A 6436-nucleotide genomic window follows, 5' to 3' on the forward strand; every position below is an offset into this window, starting at 1 on the left:
GGTTCGATTCCCAGTCAGAGCACATGCCTGGGTTGTGGGCTCCATTCCTGGCAGGGGGCGTGCAGGGGGCAGCTAATCAATGCCCTGCTCTCACATCGCTGTTTCTCCCTCTCCCTTCCTCTCTCTCTAAAAAATCAATAAAAATCTTTTAAAAATAAATTAAGAAAAGATTTCACTGCCTAGTTTAAGAGGCAGGTAGAAATAATACATTTGAAACATATCACATATCAGGAGAGTATAATGAATCAAAGGAATTCCATGACATTTTTCTCCCACCTTCCAAAGAGTTTCATTCATCCTAACCCAAAGCCCATTCTCTATTACATGTTAATCTTCCTGTTACATGTCTCTGGTGTAACATTTGGTCTGTGACCAGAGTTAGTCAACACCAGGAGAAATTCAACCATCTGTAGGAGTTGTGACCCCAGAAGCTGGGAAGAGTGTGGAAAGAATTCAGAATAGAATGAATCCTTAAATAGATTCATTATATCCAAACAAGTGGCGTAGCAATGTAGATAAGAGTTTCTGACTTCCGTGTGTAGGTTGAAGAATGAGATGGAGTGTAACTTGAATCTAGGGGCCTTGGCCCACTCAGAGAGTAATGACACAGCATCCGTAAAACAGGGCTCTGTGGGAGATTTGGGGGCTTGAGAAGAGCTTCCCAAAAGCCTTGGGACAAATCTCCGCTGGTTACGCTCTCTGGGCCACGGAAGACCTGTTTCCAAAAGGTCACTTGGGAAGGGGCTCCCCAGCCATTTGGGATGACATATTTCCTAGTGGGTAAGTTTGTTTTAATATCCAGGACATTTTAACTCAGGATAGAATATTTAAGAAAAGCAGACACATAGCATCATTATGTTTGCATTAAGGGATTTGTGCATATTTGGTATTTTAGGTATTTGCAGTGTTTAAGAGAATTCAGTCTGTTACAGTTACAAATTGGCCTTGTAATTCTAATTTAAAATGTGTGATTGGTGTAGATGTGACTTGAAATAGAACTTTCCTTTAAAAGCAGTTTTGGAACATTTGGGAAAACCTAAGAATTGAACCATATTTATAAATTGCTAGATTTCTGAGTTTTTTGGGTATTCAGGAATGTCATGTTGGTTAGCTCAGATGACCAAATTACTTTATAAGGGCATGGAATAAGTTAAATTTATAAAATATATTTTAAATTTGCTTATACATTAAATACAAAGGCTTAAGGAAGAACTTGGCTTCTGATTTGCATCTCTAATACAGGGAACATAAATTTTACAAAGCCAAAGCGGCCCTCTGAATATTCTTTTCTGGGCACAAAAGGGACATATTAAAAACTCACACTGACATTGCAAAACCAGCCCATTTTCTGTGTTGTTTTTATCTCCTGGTGACTGTATTTCCTGGTGTTCCCATGTTCGTTGCTTTTATTGAGCTTTTAGGAGGAAGGGTGACTGCTGATGACGCAATAGCCCAGATCAAGGCATGCAGCTGCCAGTGGCGGCACCAGAATTAAACCCGGAGCTGTGTCTCCTCAGCGCCCTCTGCTTCTGCACCCTGCTGCCTTAGGTGGATCACCCTGCCGACTTGAAGAGGGCCTCCCATTGCATTCTGGAGAAACTCAGAAAGTTTCCCTGAGGCCTGTGTGGTGGTGGCAGAGGAATTCAGCAAAATATACTCCAAGAAAAAGTAAATCTCAGAGACTATGATTGAATCTCTATCCTAAATAGGGGCTTTTCTTCCCTGGCTAAACTTGGAGCTTTGATACTAGATTTCACCAAGGTAGTTTTAAAATATATATAAAAACCAGCCCTAACCAGTTTGGCTCAGTGAAAAGAGTATCGGCCTGGGGTTTGATTCCGGTCAAGGGCACATGCCTGGGCTGCAGGCTCCTCCCCAGCCCAGGCCCAAGTGGAGTGGGGGGGCATATGGGAGGCAACCAATCAATGTGTTTCTCTGTTTCTCTCACATCGATGTTTCTCTCTGTCTTACCCTCTCTCTTCCACTCTCCCTAAATATCAATAAAAAATATCCTCGGGTGAGGATTAAAATATATATATATATATGTATGTGTGTGTATATATATATATATATATATATATATGTATGTGTATATATATATGTAATTATATATATATAATATATATATGTAATTATATATATATAATATATATATATATCCTAATATATAAAAAACCAGGGGCCAACCGAAACAACCAGATGGACAACCGAACAGCAGGCTGCGTGGGGCGACAAGACCGGCATGGGGGGCAGTTAGGGGCGATCAGGCCAGCAGGCAGAGGCAGTTAGGGGTGATCAGACTGGGGATCGGGCCTAAACTGGCAGTCGGACATGTCCTGAGGGGTCCCGGATTGGAGACGGTGCAGGCTGAGCTGAGGGGACCCCTCCCATGCATGAATTTCATGCACCAGACCTCTAGTCTATATAAAACAGCAGAATGTCAAGCAACTGGTTTCTTCAATAAAAATCAGAGGCCCCAATTGGTTTGGCTCAGTAGAGCACTGGCCCGTGGACCATAGGTTCTTGAGTTTGATTCCAGTCAAGGGCATGTACCTCGGTTGCAGGCTCGATCTGGCCTGGTTGGGGAGGCAACCAATCAATGTGTCTCTCTCACGTGGATCTCTCTCTCTCTCTCTCTCTCTCTCTCTCTCTCTCTCTCTCTTTCCCTCCTCCTCTTTCTCCTCCTCCTCCTCCTCCCTTCTTCCCTTCCATTCTCTCTAAAAATTAATAGAAACATATCTTCAGGTGATGATTTAAAAAGATAAATAAATAAGGCTAAGTGTGTACAGGAGTGTGTGTATATATACACACGTGTTCATAGTGGGGAGGTAAAGTTATGTTAGTGGAATTAGGAATGCTATATTCCACCAATTACAGATTTTTTGGAGACCCAAACTCCTCATTTAAAGTACAAATATCTTTTGGCAGAAATAAAAAACAAGATAATATAATAATTACTTAGAATCAATCACTTAGTTACCGGTTTTGACTTGGGAGCATAATGATAGTTTTGTAACAAGAATAGGGTAAATATGAGCAGAGACCTATAAGTGGACAATGAGTCCAGGGAAGGGGATGTCAAGGAATTGAAAATAAATTTTTACCCACCTGCTTAACAGCTCTAAAGATTGGGGGGTTGGCTTCATTGACTCCATGCTGTCCTAATTCCCAGATTGCCTGCCCCTGGAGCCTGCTGGGAGCCTGCTAGTGAGGGCTCGAGCTGCCACTAGATATACCCAGCACATGCTAGGTCTTCAAAAATGTTCTTTTAACAAAATTTGTTTTCAAAGCAAAGGAATGGGACTAGGAAAAATATACAGATCACAAATCAGGAAAGTTGTATAAGCTAGTTCTTTTCTAATTCTCTACGCTTAAAAATCTCCAGAGAGGGGGAATCTACTGCCTATGGAGATAGCCTTATGCCATTTTCAGGCAGCTCTAAATATTAAAAATTCCCCTGGATAGAACCTAATCTTACAGCTCATCACTGCCTTATCACTGTTGAGCCATTCAGCACAAATCCAATTCTTCTTCACACCAACTTTTTAAATACTTTAAGAGTTTTGTAACCTGTGCTCTCCAAATACAGGGTTGGGCAAAAACAGGTTTACATTTGTTCATATGTAAAATAATACAATAATTAATAAATAATAATACAAGAATGAACTGTGTTTCACATACTCACAACTGTAAACCTACTTTTGCCCTACTCTGTATTGCCTCATTAGGTAATAGCAAGAGCTGTAAAATGGCTCCTACTGTTTGATCCAATAATTCCACTTGCTAAAATAGGCTAAATGGAAGTAACTCAAAGTGAGGAGGGATAAATTGATGCAAATCTGTTTCCACTTGTCTTTGTGTAACAGAGAAAATTCAGAAATAATACAAATTCCAAACAGGCTCATAGATACAAAGAACAGACTGATGGTTGCCAGAGGGAAGGGGAGTAGGGGGATGGGTGAAAAGGGTGAAAGGATTAAGAAGTGCAAATTGGTAGTCACAAAATAATCCCAGGGATGTAAAGTACAGCATAGGGAATACAGTCGATAATACTGTAATATAGTACGTATATATGGTGGCAGATGGGTGCTTAAAATATCAGGGGGACCATTTTGTAAAGTATATGACTGTCTAATCACTATGCTGTACACCTGAAACTAATACAAAATAATATTGTATGTAAACTGTAATTGAAAAATAAAATAAAAAGGAAATAATATAAATTCCTCAAAATTAAGATGAATTAAAAAATGATGGGGGAACTATTTGATGTTTTGACTGAAGCACCAAGTTATCACTTTAACTGAAGGCAAACACACAAAAATTATCCTGGTGCATGGAAATATGCATGGGCGCTGCCACATGAAGAAAACAGAACATAAAACTATGTTTCCATTGGGTTGCAACTCTATAAAAAGGTCTCAGGGTTTATACATCCATAAAGTCCGTAAGTGAATGTGGAGCTGTTCCAGAGCTCCCTCTCCAAACCATGCTTCCTCCATGCTCTCCCAGCCCAGTGAGCTACCTCCAACCCAGCGGCTGTTCCACATTTGCTTTTGACTCCGTGCTGTGCATCTCCCACTTGCAAATACTAACCCACAGACACAACGAATTTGTGAGGGCTAAAGAAAGCTAAGCAGCAGACCCCAAGCCTCGGCCTCCCCGGTCCCTCCCAGTTTTCATGTGTCACTTTGTCTGTGGGGCTTTCTGCTCCCCTTACAGTCTTTACCTGGAGAGCTGATGTCTCCTGGGACCAAGTCAGACACTAGGTAGGGTACAGCAGTGACAACATAGACAAGGTCCCTGAGTTCATAGAGTTTATTTTAAAATATGTCGTGGTAAAGGTGGGCTTATTATGAGAAAGGAAAGAAACAAATAAATAAATACATAATCAAGTAGAGAGAAATGTGAAGAAAACAAAACAAACTAACATGATTGGGAGGTATCATGGGAACACTAGACCAGGTGGTTGGGGAAGACTCTCAGAATGCAACACCTTAGTTAGGACCGAAGGATGAGAGCCAGCCACTAGACTTCCTCCAGGCAGAAGGAACAGAGAGCAAAAGGGCCCCAAATTAGGAACAAGCAAGGCATATTTGAAGAACTGAAAGGCCACCATGGCTGGAGGATCACTAGTAGCTTTCTACTCAGGGTAAGAGAGGAGGCTGGAGAAATAGGCAAAAAAGGAGTCATGCAAATCAGAAGCCATGGAAAGGGATTGAGGTGATCTGATTGAGGTTTTTGGAAGATCAGTCTGGTGAGGGTGCAGCGAATGGCTTATCAGGAGGGAAGAGTGGAGCGTGTAGGCCAGTGTGGAAACTAATGTGCTCCACAGTCAAGATGTTGGTGGTGTGGACTTTGCCAACATCTGGTTCAGAAAAGTTGTACATTTTTAAAGGAATATTACCAATAAAATCTAAACTAAGGGAAAGTTAAACAAAAATAGATTTAAAATATATATACTACACAGAGTTCTTATCCTAAGATAGCTAAGGTTTGGCCCCCAGTTTCCTTGGAAGGCCTAGGCAACAAGAAGATGTTCTCTCAAGGCTGTCCTTTCCTGTCCCCTCTGTGGTCCTTCATTAATTCCCCTTACCTTGTGGCATGAGAAAAAAGCAGAGCCCACGATACTGCTACTCTTCAAGTGGACAAATAGTGAGCAGCCTAAAGCCCCAACCCTATGTACAATGGTAGTTACATCTCTTGGTGCACATAAACCAGATAATACATTAGACACAAACGTTTCTTCCACCTATCCTCATGTTAGGATTACTCTCCTTCCCCCTAAAAACCATAATGGAAATTTCTTGGGGATTATTTTAACTATAACACTCTAGAACCGTGGTCAGCAAACCACGGCTTTCGAGTCACATGCGGCTCTTTGGCCCCTTGAGTGTGGCTCTTCCACAAAATACCATGTGCAGGCGCGCACGTACAGTACAATTGAAACTTCGTGGCCCATGCGCAGAAGTCGGTATTTTGTGGAAGAGCCGATATTTTGTCTGGTCTGTTCCCTGCCTCCAAGTCCTCCATTATCATCTTCCCCTTCACATTTCCCCAAAACATATATGTCAACACACACTCCATTGTACACACAAACATGCACCACACACCTACACACTCTTAGGGAACAACCTTCATTCTTGGAGAAAGTGATATTTAACCACTATAAGCATAGTAAGTGTCACTTTATTTTTTAAAAAATATTTATTTATTTGAGGGAGAAGGGGGGAGAGAGAGAGAGAGAAAGAGAAACATCAATCAGCTGCCTCCCGCGCACACACACACACACACACACACACACACTCCCCATCCCCGACTAGGGATCAAGCCTGCAAACCCACTGGAATCAGACTGGTGACCTCTCTGCACCGGGACAAGTCTCAACCAACTGAGCCACACCAGTTACATAGTATATGGCACTTAATAAAATAAA

Source organism: Myotis daubentonii, chromosome 1 (genome assembly GCF_963259705.1).
Source record: "Myotis daubentonii chromosome 1, mMyoDau2.1, whole genome shotgun sequence".
NCBI classification, from domain to species: domain Eukaryota; kingdom Metazoa; phylum Chordata; class Mammalia; order Chiroptera; family Vespertilionidae; genus Myotis; species Myotis daubentonii.